Raw genomic sequence first — 19,642 nt, 5'->3', positions numbered from 1 at the left:
TCACTCTTCACATCACCTCACTCTTCACTACACTCCACTCTGTCCCTTCACTTCACTCTTCACCTCACTTCACTCTTCACTTCACTTCACTCTTCACTTCACTTTTCAATTCACTCCACTCTTCACTTCACTTTACCCTTCACTTCACTTCACTTCACTCTTCACATCACTTCACTCTTCACTTCACTTCACTCTTCACTTCATTTCACTCTTCACTTCACTTCACTCTTCACATCACTTTACTCTTCACTTCACTTCACTCTTCACTTCACTTCACTCTTCACTTCACTTCACTCTTCACTTCACTTCACTCTTCACTTCACTTCACTTCACTCATCACAACACTACCCTCTTCTCTTCACATCACTGCTTCACTTCAGTTTTCCATTCACTACACTCTTCACTTCACTTCACTCTTCACTTCACTTCATTCTTCACTTCACTTTACTCTTCACTTCACTTCACTCTTCACCTCACACTTCAATTCACTTCACTCTTCACTTCACCTCACTCTTCACTTCACTCCACTCTTCACTTCACTTCACTCTTCACTTCACTTCACTCTTCATTTCACTTCACTCTTCACCTCACATTTCAATTCACACCACTCTTCACTTCACCTCACTCTTCACTTCACTTCACTCTCCACTTCACACTTCAATTCACTTCACTCTTCACTCCACTTCACTCTTCACTTCACTTCAATCTTCTCTTCACGTCACTCTTCACTTCACTTCACTCTTCACTTCACTTCCCTCTTCACTTCACTTCACTCTTCACTTCACTTCACTCTTCACTTCACTTCACTCTTCACTTCACTTCACTTCACTCATCACAACACTACCCTCTTCACTTCACATCACTCTTCACTTCACCTTGCCATTCACTACACTCTTCACTTCACTTCACTCTTCACTCCACTTCATTCTTCACTTCACTTCACTCTTCACTTCACTTCACTTCTTCACTTCACTTTCAATTCACTCCACTCTTCACATCACTCCACTCTACCCTTCACTTCACTCTTCACCTCACTTTACTCTTCACTTCACTTCACTCTTCACTTCACTTCACTCTTCACGTCACCCTTCAATTCACTTCACTCTTCACTTCACTTCACTCTCCACAACACCACACTCCTCACTTCACCTCACTCTTCACTTCACTCTTCAATTCACTCCACTCTTCACTTCACCTCACTCTTCACTTCACTTCACTCTACACTTCAATTCAATCTTCACTTCACTTCACTCTTCACTTCACTTCACTTCACTCTCCACTTCACACTTCAATTCACTTCACTCTTCACTCCACTTCACTCTTCACTTCACTTTCAATCTGTCTCTTCACTTCAATCTTCACTTCACTCTTCACTTCACTTCAATCTTCTCTTCACTTCACTCTTCACTTCACTTCACTCTTCACTTCACTTCCCTCTTCACTTCACTTCACTCTTCACTTCACTTCACTCTTCACTTCACTTCACTTCACTCTTCACTTCACTTCACTCTTCACTTCACTTCACTCTTCACTTCACTTCACTTCACGTCATCACAACACTACCCTCTTCACTTCACATCACTCTTCACTTCACCTTTCCATTCACTACACTCTTCATCTTCACTTCACTCTTCACGTCCACTTCATTCTTCACTTCACTTCACTCTTCACTTCACTTCACTCTTCACTTCACTTTTCAATTCACTCCACTCTTCACATCACTCCACTCTACCCTTCACTTCACTCTTCACCTCACTTTACTCTTCACTTCACTTCACTCTTCACTTCACTTCACTCTTCACTTCACCCTTCAAGTTCACTGTCACTCTTCACTTCACTTCACTCTCCACAACACCCCACTCCTCACTTCACCTCACTCTTCACTTCACTCATCAATTCACTCCACTCTTCACTTCACCTCACTCTTCACTTCACTTCACTCTACACTGTCAATTCAAGTCTTCACTTCACTTCACTCTTCACTCCACTTCACTCTACACTTCACTTCACTCTTCACATCACCTCACTCTTCACATCACTCCACTCTTCCCTTCACTTCACTCTTCACCTCACTTCACTCTTCACTTCACTTCACACTTCACTTCACTTTTCAATTCACTCCACTCTTCACTTCACTTTACCCTTCACTTCACTTCACTCTTCACATCACTTCACTCTTCACTTCACTTCACTCTTCACTTCATTTCACTCTTCACTCACTTCACTCTGTCACTTCACTTTACTCTTCACTTCACTTCACTCTTCACTTCACTTCACTTCTTCACTTCACTTCACTCTTCACTTCACTTCACTCTTCACTTCACTTCACTTCACTTCACTCATCACAACACTACCCTCTTCTCTTCACATCACTCTTCACTTCACTTTTCCATTCACTACACTCTTCACTTCACTTCACTCTTCACTTCACTTCATTCTTCACTTCACGTTCACTCTTCACTTCACTTCACTCTTCACCTCACACTTCAATTCACTTCAATCTTCTCTTCACTTCACTCTTCACTTCACTTCACTCTTCACTTCACCTCCCTCTTCACTTCACTTCACTCTTCACTTCTTCACTCTTCACTTCACTTCACTTCACTTCACTCTTCACGTCACTTCACTCTTCACTTCACTTCACTTCACTCATCACAACACTACCCTCTTCACTTCACATCACTCTTCACTTCACCTTTCCATTCACTACACTCTTCACTTCACTTCACTCTTCACTCCACTTCATTCTTCACTTCACTTCACTCTTCACTTCACTTCACTCTTCACCTCACACTTCAATTCACTTCACTCTTCACTTCACCTCACTCTTCACTTCACTCCACTCTTCACTTCACTTCACTCTTCACTCCACTTCACTCTTCACTTCACTTCACTCTTCACCGCACATTTCAATTCACACCACTCTTCACTTCACCTCACTCTTCACTTCACTTCACTCTCCACTTCACACTTCAATTCACTTCACTCTTCACTCCACTTCACTCTTCACTTCACTTCACTCTTCACTTCACTTCACACGTCACTTCACTTCACTCTTTACTTCACTTCACTCTTCACTTCACTTCACTTCACTCTCCACTTCACACTTCAATTCACTTCACTCTTCACTCCACGTTCACCCTTCACTTCACTTCACTCTTCACAGTCACTTCACACTTCACTTCACTTCACTCTTTACTTCACTTCACTCTTCACTTCACTTCACTCTTCACTTCACTTCACTCTTCACTTCACTTCACTCTTCTTCACTTCACTTCACTCTCCACTTCACTTCACTTCACTCATCACAACACTACCCTCTTCACTTCTCTTCACTCATCACAACACTACCTCTCTTCACTTCACATCACTCTTCACTTCACCGTTCCATTCACTACACTCTTCACTTCACTTCACTCTTCACTCCACTTCATTCTTCACTTCACTTCACTCTTCACTTCACTTCACTCTTCACCTCACACTTCAATTCACTTCACTCTTCACTTCACCTCACTCTTCACTGTCACTCCACTCTTCACTTCACTTCACTCTTCACTTCACTTCACTCTTCACTTCACGTTCACTCTTCACCTCACATTTCAAGTTCACACCACTCTTCACTTCACCTCACTTTTCACTTCACTTCACTCTCCACTTCACACTTCAATTCACTTCACTCTTCACTCCACTTCACTCTTCACTTCACTTCACTCTTCACTTCACTTCACACTTCTACTTCACTTCACTCTTCACTTCACTTCACTCTTCACTTCACCCTTCAATTCACTTCACTCTTCACTTCACTTCACTCTCCACAACACCACACTCCTCACTTCACCTCACTATTCACTTCACTCTTCAATTCACTTCACTCTCCACTTCACCTCACTCTTCACTTCACTTCACTCTACACTTCAATTCAATCTTCACTTCACTTCACTCTTCACTCCACTTCACTCTACACTTCACTTCACTCTTCACATCACCTCACTCTTCACTTCCCTCCACTCTTCCCTTCACTTCACTCTTCACCTCACTTCACTCTTCACTTCACTTCACTCTGTCACTTGCACTGTTCAATTCACGTCCACTCTTCACTTCACTTTACCCTTCACTTCACTTCACTCTTCACATCACTTCACTCTTCACTTCACTTCACTCTTCACTTCACTTCACTCTTCACTTCACTTCACTCTTCACTTCACTTCACTCTTCACTTCACTTCACTCTTCACTTCACTTCACTCTTCACTTCACTTCACTCTTCACTTCACTTCACTTCACTCTTCACTTCACTGTCACTTCACTCATCACAACACTACCCTCTTCACTTCACATCACTCTTCACTTCACTTTTCCATTCACTACACTCTTCACTTCACTTCACTCTTCACTTCACTTCATTCTTCACTTCACTGTCACTCTTCACTTCACTTCACTCTTCACCTCACACTTCAAGTTCACTTCACTCTGTCACTTCACCTCACTCTTCACTTCACTTCACTCTTCACTTCACTTCACTCTTCACTTCACTTCACTCTTCACCTCACATTTCAATGTCACACCACTCTTCACTTCACCTCACTCTTCACTTCACTTCACTCTCCACTTCATACTTCAATTCACTTCACTCTTCACTCGCACTTCACTCTTCACGTGCACTTCACTCTGTCACTTCACTTCACACTTTCACTTCACTTCACTCTTTACTTCACTTCACTCTTCACTGCACTTCACTTCACTCTCCACTTCACACTTCAATTCACTTCACTCTTCACTCCACTTCACTCTTCACTTCACTTCAATCTTCTCTTCACTTCACTCTTCACTGTCACTCTTCACTTCACTTCAATCTTCTCTGCACTTCACGCTTCACTTCACTTTCACTCTTCACTTCACTTCACTCTTCACTGCACCTCACTCTTCACTTCACTTCACTCTTCACTTCACGGCACTCTTCACTTCACTTCACTCTTCACTTCACTTCACTTCACTCATCACAACACTACCCTCTTCACGTTCACATCACTCTTCACTTCACTTTTCCATTCACTACACTCTTCACTTCACTTCACTCTTCACTCCACTTCATTCTTCACTTCACTTCACCCTTCACTTCACTTCACTCTTCACCTCACACTTCAATTCACTTCACTCGTTCACTGTCACCTCACTCTTCACTTCACTTCCACTCTTCACTTCACTTCACTCTTCACTTCACTTCACTCTTCACTTCACTGTCACTCTTCACCTCACATTTCAATTCACACCACTCTTCAGCTTCACCTCACTCTTCACTTCACTTTCACTCTCCACTTCACACGTTCAATTCACTTCACTCTTCACTCCACTTCACTCTTCACTTCACTGTCACCCTTCACTTCACTTCACACTTCACTTCACTTCACTCTTTACTGCACTTCACTCTTCACTTCACTTCACTTCACTCTCCACTTCACACTTCAATTCACTTCACTCTTCACTCCACTTCACCCTTCACTTCACTTCACGCTTCACATCACTACACACTTCACTTCACTTCACTCTTGTACTTCACTTCACTCTTCACTACACTTCACTTCACTCTCCACTTCACACTTCAATTCACTTCACTCTTCACTCCACTGTCACCCTTCACTTGCACACACACACCCCCCCCCCCCCTGCTTCGGTCGCCCCTCGCGCTCACACCACACCATACACCACATCACACCACACTCCACACCCCACCACACACCACAACACACACCACACCACACCTCACCACACACCACACCACCCCACACACCACACCTCACCACACACCACACCACACCACACACCACACCACTACCATACACCACTAACACTACCACACACCACACCCCACCTCACTCCACAACTCACACCACTCCAAACCACTCCTCACACCACTCCACCTCACACCTACACCACACCACTCCTCCACACTCCATACTCCACACCTCTCCACACACTCCTCTACACACCTATCACTCCACTCAACCTATCAATCCTATTCACTATCCTCATCCTATCCTCTATCGTATCCTATCCTCTATTATATCCAATCCCATCTCGTATCCTCTATCCTATCCTATCCTCTATCCTATCCTAACCTCTATCCTATCCTATCCTCTATTCTATCCTATCCTCTATCGTATCCTATCCTCTATCCTATCCAATCCTATATCGTATCCTCTATCCTATCCTATCCTGTATCCTATCCTATCCTCCATCCTATGCTATCCTCTATCCTATCCTATCCTCTATACTATCCAGTCCCCTATCCTATCCTCTATCATATCCTATCCTCTTTACTATAATATCATCTATCCTATCCTATCCTATCCTCTATCCTATCCTATCCTCTATCCTATCCTATTCCTCTATCCTATCCTATCCTCTATCGTATCCTATCCTCTATCCTATCCTATCCTCTATCCTATCCTATCCTCTATCCTATCCTCTCCTCAATCCTATCCTATCCTCTATCCTATCCTCTATCCTATCCTCTCCTCAATCCTATCCTATCCTCTATCCTATTCTATCCTCTATCCTATCCAATCCTATATCCTATTCTCTATCCTATCCTATCCTATCCTCTATCCTATCCTACCCTCTATCCTATCCTATCCTATATCCTATCCTATCCTCTATCCTATCCTATCCTCTATCCTATTCTATCCTCTATCCTATCCAATCCTACATCCTATTCTCTATCCTATCCTATCCTCTATCGTATCCTATCCTCTATTATATCCAATCCCATATCGTATCCTCTATCCTAGCCTATCCTCTATCCTATCCTATCCTCTATCCTATCCTATCCTCTATCGTATCCTATCCTCTATCCTATCCAATCCTATATCGTATCCTCTATCCTATCCTATCCTCTATCCTATCCTATCCTCCATCCTATCCTATCCTCTATCCTATCCTATCCTCTATACTATCCAGTCCCCTATCCTATCCTCTATCATATCCTATCCTCTTTACTATAATATCATCTATCCTATCCTATCCTATCCTCTATCCTATCCTATCCTATCCTCTATCCTATCCTATCCTCTATCCTATCCTATCCTCTATCCTATCCTATCCTCTATCCTATCCTATCCTCTATCCTATCCTATCCTCTATCCTATCCTATCCTCTATCCTATCCTATCCTCTATCCTATCATATCCTCTATCCTATCCTATCCTGTACCCTATCCTATCCTCTATTCTATCCAATCCCCTATCCTATCCTCTATCCTATCCTATCCTCTATCCTATCTTATCCTCTATCCTATCCTGTCCTCTATTCTGTCCTATCCTCTATCTTATCATATCCTCTATCCTATCCTATACTCTATCCTATTCTATCCTCTATCCTATCCTATCCTCAATCCAATCCTATACTCTATCCTATCCTATCCTCTATCGTATCCTATTCTCTATCCTATCCAATCCTCTATCCTATCCACTATCTTATCCTATCTTCTATATTATAATATTCTCTATCCTATCCTATCCTCTATCCTATCCAATCCTGTATCCTATCCTCTATCCTATCCTATCCTCTATCCTATCCTATCCTATATCCTATCCTATCCTCTATCCTATCCTATCCTCTATCCTATTCTATCCTCTATCCTATCCAATCCTATATCCTATTCTCTATCCTATCCTATCCCCTATCGTATCCTATCCTCTATTATATCCAATCCCATATCGTATCCTCTATCCTATCCTATCCTCTATCCTATCCTATCCTCTATCCTATCCTATCCTCTATTCTATCCTATCCTCTATCGTATCCTATCCTCTATCCTATCCAATCCTATATCGTATCCTCTATCCTATCCTATCCTCTATCCTATCCTATCCTCCATCCTATGCTATCCTCTATCCTATCCTATCCTCTATACTATCCAGTCCCGTATCCTATCCTCTATCATATCCTATCCTCTTTACTATAATATCATCTATCCTATCCTATCCTCTTTACTATAATATCATCTATCCTATCCTATCCTATGCTCTATCCTATCCTATCCTCTATCCTATCCTATCCTCTATCCTATCCTATCCTCTATCCTATCCTATCCTCTATCCTATCCTACCCTCTATCCTATCCTATCCTATATCCTATCATATCCTCTATCCTATCCTATCCTGTATCCTATTCTATCCTCTATCCTATCCAATCCTATATCCTATTCTCTATCCTATCCTATCCTATCCTCTATCCTATCCTACCCTCTATCCTATCCTATCCTATATCCTATCCTATCCTCTATCCTATCCTATCCTCTATCCTATTCTATCCTCTATCCTATCCAATCCTATATCCTATTCTCTATCCTATCCTATCCTCTATCGTATCCTATCCTCTATTATATCCAATCCCATATCGTATCCTCTATCCTATCCTATCCTCTATCCTATTCTATCCTCTATCCTATCCTATCCTCTATTCTATCCTATCCTCTATCGTATCCTATCCTCTATCCTATCCAATCCTATATCGTATCCTCTATCCTATCCTATCCTCTATCCTATCCTATCCTCCATCCTATGCTATCCTCTATCCTATCCTATCCTCTATACTATCCAGTCCCGTATCCTATCCTCTATCATATCCTATCCTCTTTACTATAATATCATCTATCCTATCCTATCCTATCCTCTATCCTATCCTATCCTCTATCCTATCCTATCCTCTATCCTATCCTATCCTCTATCCTATCCTATCCTCTGTCTTATCCTATCCTCTATCCTATCCTATCCTGCTATCCTATCCTCTCCTCAATCCTATCCAATCCTATATCGTATCCTCTATCCTATCCTATCCTCTATCCTATCCTATCCTCCATCCTATCCTATCCTCTATCCTATCCTATCCTCTATACTATCCAGTCCCCTATCCTATCCTCTATCATATCCTCTCCTCTTTACTATAATATCATCTATCCTATCCTATCCTATCCTATCCTCTATCCTATCCTATCCTCTATCCTATCCTATCCTCTATCCTATCCTATCCTCTATCCTATCCTATCCTCTACCCTATCCTATCCTCTATCCTATCCTATCCTCTATCCCATCCTATCCTCTATCCTATCCTATCCTCTATCCTATCATATCCTCTATCCTATCCTATCCTGTACCCTATCCTATCCTCTATTCTATCCAATCCCCTATCCTATCCTATATCCTATCCTATCCTCTATCCTATCTTATCCTCTATCCTATCCTGTCCTCTATTCTATCATATCCTCTATCTTATCATATCCTCTATCCTATCCTATACTCTATCCTATTCTATCCTCTATCCTATCCTATCCTCAATCCAATCCTATACTCTATCCTATCCTATCCTCTATCGTATCCTATCCTCTATGCTATCCAATCATCTATCCTATCCTCTATCTTATCCTATCTTCTATGTTATAATATTCTCTATCCTATCCTATCCTCTATCCTATCCAATCCTGTATCCTATCCTCTATCCTATCCTATCCTCTATCCTATCCTATCCTCTACCCTATCTTATCCTCTATCCTATCCTGTACTCTATTCTATCATATCCTCTATTCTATCCAATCCCCTATCCTATCCTCTATCCTATCCTATCCTCTATCCTATCCTATCCTCCATCCTATGCTATCCTCTATCCTATCCTATCCTCTATACTATCCAGTCCCGTATCCTATCCTCTATCATATCCTATCCTCTTTACTATAATATCATCTATCCTATCCTATCCTATCCTCTATCCTATCCTATCCTCTATCCTATCCTATCCTCTATCCTATCCTATCCTATCCTCTATCCTATCCTATCCTCTATCCTATCCTATCCTCTGTCCTATCCTATCCTCTATCCTATCCTATCCTCTATCCTATCCTCTCCTCAATCCTATCCTATCCTCTATCCTATCCTCAATCCTATCCTCTCCTCAATCCTATCCTATCCTCTATCCTATTCTATCCTCTATCCTATCCAATCCTATATCCTATTCTCTATCCTATCCTATCCTATCCTCTATCCTATCCTATCCTCAATCCAATCCTATACTCTATCCTATCCTATCCTCTATCGTATCCTATCCTCTATGCTATCCAATCCTCTATCCTATCCTCTATCTTATCCTATCTTCTATATTATAATATTCTCTATCCTATCCTATCCTCTATCCTATCCAATCCTGTATCCTATCCTCTATCCTATCCTATCCTCTATCCTATCCTATCCTCTACCCTATCTTATCCTCTATCCTATCCTGTACTCTATTCTATCATATCCTCTATTCTATCCAATCCCCTATCCTATCCTCTATCCTATCCTATCCTCTATCCTATCCTATCCTCCATCCTATGCTATCCTCTATCCTATCCTATCCTCTATACTATCCAGTCCCGTATCCTATCCTCTATCATATCCTATCCTCTTTACTATAATATCATCTATCCTATCCTATCCTATCCTCTATCCTATCCTATCCTCTATCCTATCCTATCCTCTATCCTATCCTATCCTCTGTCCTATCCTATCCTCTATCCTATCCTATCCTCTATCCTATCCTCTCCTCAATCCTATCCTATCCTCTATCCTATTCTATCCTCTATCCTATCCAATCCTATATCCTATTCTCTATCCTATCCTATCCTCTATCGTATCCTATCCTCTATTATATCCAATCCCATATCGTATCCTCTATCCTATCCCATCCTCTATCCTATCCTATCCTCTATCCTATCCTATCCTCTATTCTATCCTATCCTCTATCGTATCCTATCCTCTATCCTATCCAATCCTATATCGTATCCTCTATCCTATCCTATCCTCTACCCTATCCTATCCTCCATCCTATCCTATCCTCTATCCTATCCTATCCTCTATACTATCCAGGTCCCCCATCCTATCCTCTATCATATCCTCTCCTCTTTACTATAATATCATCTATCCTATCCTATCCTATCCTCTATCCTATCCTATCCTCTATCCTATCCTATCCTCTATCCTATCCTATCCTCTATCCTATCCTATCCTCTACCCTATCATATCCTCTATCCTATCCTATCCTCTATCCCATCCTATCCTCTATCCTATCCTATCCTCTATCCTATCATATCCTCTATCCTATCCTATCCTATCCTGTACCCTATCCTATCCTCTATTCTATCCAATCCCCTATCCTATCCTCTATCCTATCCTATCCTCTATCCTATCTTATCCTCTATCCTATCCTGTCCTCTATTCTATACTATCCTCTATCTTATCATATCCGCTATCCTATCCTATACTCTATCCTATTCTATCCTCTATCCTATCCTATCCTCAATCCAATCCTATACTCTATCCTATCCTATCCTCTATCGTATCCTATCCTCTATGCTATCCAATCCTCTATCCTATCCTCTATCTTATCCTATCTTCTATATTATAATATTCTCTATCCTATCCTATCCTCTATCCTATCCTATCCTGTATCCTATCCTATCCTCTATTCTATCCTATCCTCTATCGTATCCTATCCTCTATCCTATCCAATCCTATATCGTATCCTCTATCCTATCCTATCCTCTATCCTATCCTATCCTCCATCCTATGCTATCCTCTATCCTATCCTATCCTCTATACTATCCAGTCCCGTATCCTATCCTCTATCATATCCTATCCTCTTTACTATAATATCATCTATCCTATCCTATCCTATCCTCTATCCTATCCTATCCTCTATCCTATCCTATCCTCTATCCTATCCTATCCTCTATCCTATCCTATCCTCTGTCTTATCCTATCCTCTATCCTATCCTATCCTCTATCCTATCCTCTCCTCAATCCTATCCTATCCTCTATCCTATCCTCTATCCTATCCTCTCCTCAATCCTATCCTATCCTCTATCCTATCCTCTATCCTATCCTCTCCTCAATCCTATCCTATCCTCTATCCTATTCTATCCTCTATCCTATCCAATCCTATATCCTATTCTCTATCCTATCCTATCCTATCCTCTATCCTATTCTCTATCCTATCCTATCATATCCTCTATCCTATCCTACCCTCTATCCTATCCTATCCTATATCCTATCCTATCCTCTATCCTATCCTATCCTCTATCCTATTCTATCCTCTATCCTATCCAATCCTATATCCTATCCTATCCTCCATCCTATCCTATCCTCTATCCTATCCTATCCTCTATACTATCCAGTCCCCTATCCTATCCTCTATCATATCCTCTCCTCTTTACTATAATATCATCTATCCTATCCAATCCTATATCCTATCCTATCCTCCATCCTATCCTATCCTCTATCCTATCCTATCCTCTATACTATCCAGTCCCCTATCCTATCCTCTATCATATCCTCTCCTCTTTACTATCATATCCTCTCCTCTTTACTATAATATCATCTATCCTATCCTATCCTATCCTCTATCCTATCCTATCCTCTATCCTATCCTATCCTCTATCCTATCCTATCCTCTATCCTATCCTATCCTCTATCCTATCCTATCCTCTACCCTATCCTATCCTCTATCCTATCCTATCCTCTATCCCATCCTATCCTCTATCCTATCCTATCCTCTATCCTATCATATCCTCTATCCTATCCTATCCTGTACCCTATCCTATCCTCTATTCTATCCAATCCCCTATCCTATCCTCTATCCTATCCTATCCTCTATCCTATCTTATCCTCTATCCTATCCTGTCCTCTATTCTATCCTATCCTCTATCTTATCATATCCTCTATCCTATCCTATACTCTATCCTATTCTATCCTCTATCCTATCCTATCCTCAATCCAATCCTATACTCTATCCTATCCTATCCTGTATCGTATCCTATCCTCTATGCTATCCAATCCTCTATCCTATCCTCTATCCTATCCTATCCTCTATCCTATCCTATCCTCTACCCTATCTTATCCTCTATCCTATCCTGTACTCTATTCTATCATATCCTCTATTCTATCCAATCCCCTATCCTATCCTCTATCCTATCCTATCCTCTATCCTATCCTATCCTCTATCCTATCCTATCCTCTATCCTATCCTATCCTCTACCCTATCCTATCCTCTATCCTATCCTATCCTCTACCCTATCCTATCCTCTATCCTATCCTATCCTCTATCCCATCCTATCCTCTATCCTATCCTATCGTCTATCCTATCATATCCTCTATCCTATCCTATCCTGTACCCTATCCTATCCTCTATTCTATCCAATCCCCTATCCTATCCTATATCCTATCCTATCCTCTATCCTATCTTATCCTCTATCCTATCCTGTCCTCTATTCTATCATATCCTCTATCTTATCATATCCTCTATCCTATCCTATACTCTATCCTATTCTATCCTCTATCCTATCCTATCCTCAATCCAATCCTATACTCTATCCTATCCTATCCTCTATCGTATCCTATCCTCTATGCTATCCAATCATCTATCCTATCCTCTATCTTATCCTATCTTCTATGTTATAATATTCTCTATCCTATCCTATCCTCTATCCTATCCAATCCTGTATCCTATCCTCTATCCTATCCTATCCTCTATCCTATCCTATCCTCTACCCTATCTTATCCTCTATCCTATCCTGTACTCTATTCTATCATATCCTCTATTCTATCCAATCCCCTATCCTATCCTCTATCCTATCCTATCCTCTATCCTATCCTATCCTCCATCCTATGCTATCCTCTATCCTATCCTATCCTCTATACTATCCAGTCCCGTATCCTATCCTCTATCATATCCTATCCTCTTTACTATAATATCATCTATCCTATCCTATCCTATCCTCTATCCTATCCTATCCTCTATCCTATCCTATCCTCTATCCTATCCTATCCTATCCTCTATCCTATCCTATCCTCTATCCTATCCTATCCTCTGTCCTATCCTATCCTCTATCCTATCCTATCCTCTATCCTATCCTCTCCTCAATCCTATCCTATCCTCTATCCTATCCTCAATCCTATCCTCTCCTCAATCCTATCCTATCCTCTATCCTATTCTATCCTCTATCCTATCCAATCCTATATCCTATTCTCTATCCTATCCTATCCTATCCTCTATCCTATCCTATCCTCAATCCAATCCTATACTCTATCCTATCCTATCCTCTATCGTATCCTATCCTCTATGCTATCCAATCCTCTATCCTATCCTCTATCTTATCCTATCTTCTATATTATAATATTCTCTATCCTATCCTATCCTCTATCCTATCCAATCCTGTATCCTATCCTCTATCCTATCCTATCCTCTATCCTATCCTATCCTCTACCCTATCTTATCCTCTATCCTATCCTGTACTCTATTCTATCATATCCTCTATTCTATCCAATCCCCTATCCTATCCTCTATCCTATCCTATCCTCTATCCTATCCTATCCTCCATCCTATGCTATCCTCTATCCTATCCTATCCTCTATACTATCCAGTCCCGTATCCTATCCTCTATCATATCCTATCCTCTTTACTATAATATCATCTATCCTATCCTATCCTATCCTCTATCCTATCCTATCCTCTATCCTATCCTATCCTCTATCCTATCCTATCCTCTGTCCTATCCTATCCTCTATCCTATCCTATCCTCTATCCTATCCTCTCCTCAATCCTATCCTATCCTCTATCCTATTCTATCCTCTATCCTATCCAATCCTATATCCTATTCTCTATCCTATCCTATCCTCTATCGTATCCTATCCTCTATTATATCCAATCCCATATCGTATCCTCTATCCTATCCCATCCTCTATCCTATCCTATCCTCTATCCTATCCTATCCTCTATTCTATCCTATCCTCTATCGTATCCTATCCTCTATCCTATCCAATCCTATATCGTATCCTCTATCCTATCCTATCCTCTACCCTATCCTATCCTCCATCCTATCCTATCCTCTATCCTATCCTATCCTCTATACTATCCAGTCCCCCATCCTATCCTCTATCATATCCTCTCCTCTTTACTATAATATCATCTATCCTATCCTATCCTATCCTCTATCCTATCCTATCCTCTATCCTATCCTATCCTCTATCCTATCCTATCCTCTATCCTATCCTATCCTCTACCCTATCATATCCTCTATCCTATCCTATCCTCTATCCCATCCTATCCTCTATCCTATCCTATCCTCTATCCTATCATATCCTCTATCCTATCCTATCCTATCCTGTACCCTATCCTATCCTCTATTCTATCCAATCCCCTATCCTATCCTCTATCCTATCCTATCCTCTATCCTATCTTATCCTCTATCCTATCCTGTCCTCTATTCTATACTATCCTCTATCTTATCATATCCGCTATCCTATCCTATACTCTATCCTATTCTATCCTCTATCCTATCCTATCCTCAATCCAATCCTATACTCTATCCTATCCTATCCTCTATCGTATCCTATCCTCTATGCTATCCAATCCTCTATCCTATCCTCTATCTTATCCTATCTTCTATATTATAATATTCTCTATCCTATCCTATCCTCTATCCTATCCTATCCTGTATCCTATCCTATCCTCTATTCTATCCTATCCTCTATCGTATCCTATCCTCTATCCTATCCAATCCTATATCGTATCCTCTATCCTATCCTATCCTCTATCCTATCCTATCCTCCATCCTATGCTATCCTCTATCCTATCCTATCCTCTATACTATCCAGTCCCGTATCCTATCCTCTATCATATCCTATCCTCTTTACTATAATATCATCTATCCTATCCTATCCTATCCTCTATCCTATCCTATCCTCTATCCTATCCTATCCTCTATCCTATCCTATCCTCTATCCTATCCTATCCTCTGTCTTATCCTATCCTCTATCCTATCCTATCCTCTATCCTATCCTCTCCTCAATCCTATCCTATCCTCTATCCTATCCTCTATCCTATCCTCTCCTCAATCCTATCCTATCCTCTATCCTATTCTATCCTCTATCCTATCCAATCCTATATCCTATTCTCTATCCTATCCTATCCTATCCTCTATCCTATTCTCTATCCTATCCTATCATATCCTCTATCCTATCCTACCCTCTATCCTATCCTATCCTATATCCTATCCTATCCTCTATCCTATCCTATCCTCTATCCTATTCTATCCTCTATCCTATCCAATCCTATATCCTATCCTATCCTCCATCCTATCCTATCCTCTATCCTATCCTATCCTCTATACTATCCAGTCCCCTATCCTATCCTCTATCATATCCTCTCCTCTTTACTATAATATCATCTATCCTATCCAATCCTATATCCTATCCTATCCTCCATCCTATCCTATCCTCTATCCTATCCTATCCTCTATACTATCCAGTCCCCTATCCTATCCTCTATCATATCCTCTCCTCTTTACTATCATATCCTCTCCTCTTTACTATAATATCATCTATCCTATCCTATCCTATCCTCTATCCTATCCTATCCTCTATCCTATCCTATCCTCTATCCTATCCTATCCTCTATCCTATCCTATCCTCTATCCTATCCTATCCTCTACCCTATCCTATCCTCTATCCTATCCTATCCTCTATCCCATCCTATCCTCTATCCTATCCTATCCTCTATCCTATCATATCCTCTATCCTATCCTATCCTGTACCCTATCCTATCCTCTATTCTATCCAATCCCCTATCCTATCCTCTATCCTATCCTATCCTCTATCCTATCTTATCCTCTATCCTATCCTGTCCTCTATTCTATCCTATCCTCTATCTTATCATATCCTCTATCCTATCCTATACTCTATCCTATTCTATCCTCTATCCTATCCTATCCTCAATCCAATCCTATACTCTATCCTATCCTATCCTGTATCGTATCCTATCCTCTATGCTATCCAATCCTCTATCCTATCCTCTATCCTATCCTATCCTCTATCCTATCCTATCCTCTACCCTATCTTATCCTCTATCCTATCCTGTACTCTATTCTATCATATCCTCTATTCTATCCAATCCCCTATCCTATCCTCTATCCTATCCTATCCTCTATCCTATCCTATCCTCCATCCTATGCTATCCTCTATCCTATCCTATCCTCTATACTATCCAGTCCCGTATCCTATCCTCTATCATATCCTATCCTCTTTACTATAATATCATCTATCCTATCCTATCCTATCCTCTATCCTATCCTATCCTCTATCCTATCCTATCCTCTATCCTATCCTATCCTCTATCCTATCCTATCCTCTGTCTTATCCTATCCTCTATCCTATCCTATCCTCTATCCTATCCTCTCCTCAATCCTATCCTATCCTCTATCCTATCCTCTATCCTATCCTCTCCTCAATCCTATCCTATCCTCTATCCTATTCTATCCTCTATCCTATCCAATCCTATATCCTATTCTCTATCCTATCCTATCCTATCCTCTATCCTATTCTCTATCCTATCCTATCATATCCTCTATCCTATCCTACCCTCTATCCTATCCTATCCTATATCCTATCCTATCCTCTATCCTATCCTATCCTCTATCCTATTCTATCCTCTATCCTATCCAATCCTATATCCTATCCTATCCTCCATCCTATCCTATCCTCTATCCTATCCTATCCTCTATACTATCCAGTCCCCTATCCTATCCTCTATCATATCCTCTCCTCTTTACTATAATATCATCTATCCTATCCAATCCTATATCCTATCCTATCCTCCATCCTATCCTATCCTCTATCCTATCCTATCCTCTATACTATCCAGTCCCCTATCCTATCCTCTATCATATCCTCTCCTCTTTACTATAATATCATCTATCCTATCCTATCCTATCCTCTATCCTATCCTATCCTCTATCCTATCCTATCCTCTATCCTATCCTATCCTCTATCCTATCCTATCCTCTACCCTATCCTATCCTCTATCCTATCCTATCCTCTATCCCATCCTATCCTCTATCCTATCCTATCCTCTATCCTATCATATCCTCTATCCTATCCTATCCTGTACCCTATCCTATCCTCTATTCTATCCAATCCCCTATCCTATCCTCTATCCTATCCTATCCTCTATCCTATCTTATCCTCTATCCTATCCTGTCCTCTATTCTATCCTATCCTCTATCTTATCATATCCTCTATCCTATCCTATACTCTATCCTATTCTATCCTCTATCCTATCCTATCCTCAATCCAATCCTATACTCTATCCTATCCTATCCTGTATCGTATCCTATCCTCTATGCTATCCAATCCTCTATCCTATCCTCTATCTTATCCTATCTTCTATATTATAATATTCTCTATCCTATCCTATCCTCTATCCTATCCAATCCTGTATCCTATCCTCTATCCTATCCTATCCTCTATCCTATCCTATCCTCTACCCTATCTTATCCTCTATCCTATCCTGTACTCTATTCTATCATATCCTCTATTCTATCCAATCCCCTATCCTATCCTCTATCCTATCCTATCCTCTATCCTATCCTATCCTCCATCCTATGCTATCCTCTATCCTATCCTATCCTCTATACTATCCAGTCCCGTATCCTATCCTCTATCATATCCTATCCTCTTTACTATAATATCATCTATCCTATCCTATCCTATCCTCTATCCTATCCTATCCTCTATCCTATCCTATCCTCTATCCTATCCTATCCTCTGTCCTATCCTATCCTCTATCCTATCCTATCCTCTATCCTATCCTCTCCTCAATCCTATCCTATCCTCTATCCTATCCTCAATCCTATCCTCTCCTCAATCCTATCCTATCCTCTATCCTATTCTATCCTCTATCCTATCCAATCCTATATCCTATTCTCTATCCTATCCTATCCTATCCTCTATCCTATTCTCTATCCTATCCTATCCTATCCTCTATCCTATCCTACCCTCTATCCTATCCTATCCTATATCCTATCCTATCCTCTATCGTATCCTATCCTCTATCCTATTCTATCCTCTATCCTATCCAATCCTATATCCTATTCTCTATCCTATCCTATCCTCTATCGTATCCTATCCTCTATTATATCCAATCCCATATCGTATCCTCTATCCTATCCTATCCTCTATCCTATCCTATCCTCTATCCTATCCTATCCTCTATTCTATCCTATCCTCTATCGTATCCTATCCTCTATCCTATCCAATCCTATATCGTATCCTCTATCCTATCCTATCCTCTATCCTATCCTATCCTCCATCCTATCCTATCCTCTATCCTATCCTATCCTCTATACTATCCAGTCCCCTATCCTATCCTCTATCATATCCTCTCCTCTTTACTATAATATCATCTATCCTATCCTATCCTATCCTCTATCCTATCCTATCCTCTATCCTATCCTCTATCCTATCCTATCCTCTACCCTATCATATCCTCTATCCTATCCTATCCTCTATCCCATCCTATCCTCTATCCTATCCTATCCTCTATCCTATCATATCCTCTATCCTATCCTATCCTATCCTGTACCCTATCCTATCCTCTATTCTATCCAATCCCCTATCCTATCCTCTATCCTATCCTATCCTCTATCCTATCTTATCCTCTATCCTATCCTGTCCTCTATTCTATCCTATCCTCTATCTTATCATATCCTCTATCCTATCCTATACTCTATCCTATTCTATCCTCTATCCTATCCTATCCTCAATCCAATCCTATACTCTA

Source organism: Halictus rubicundus, unplaced genomic scaffold, assembly GCF_050948215.1.
Source record: "Halictus rubicundus isolate RS-2024b unplaced genomic scaffold, iyHalRubi1_principal scaffold0717, whole genome shotgun sequence".
In the NCBI taxonomy this organism is placed as follows: Eukaryota; Metazoa; Arthropoda; class Insecta; order Hymenoptera; family Halictidae; genus Halictus; species Halictus rubicundus.
Note: the sequence above shows the minus strand (reverse complement) of the source record.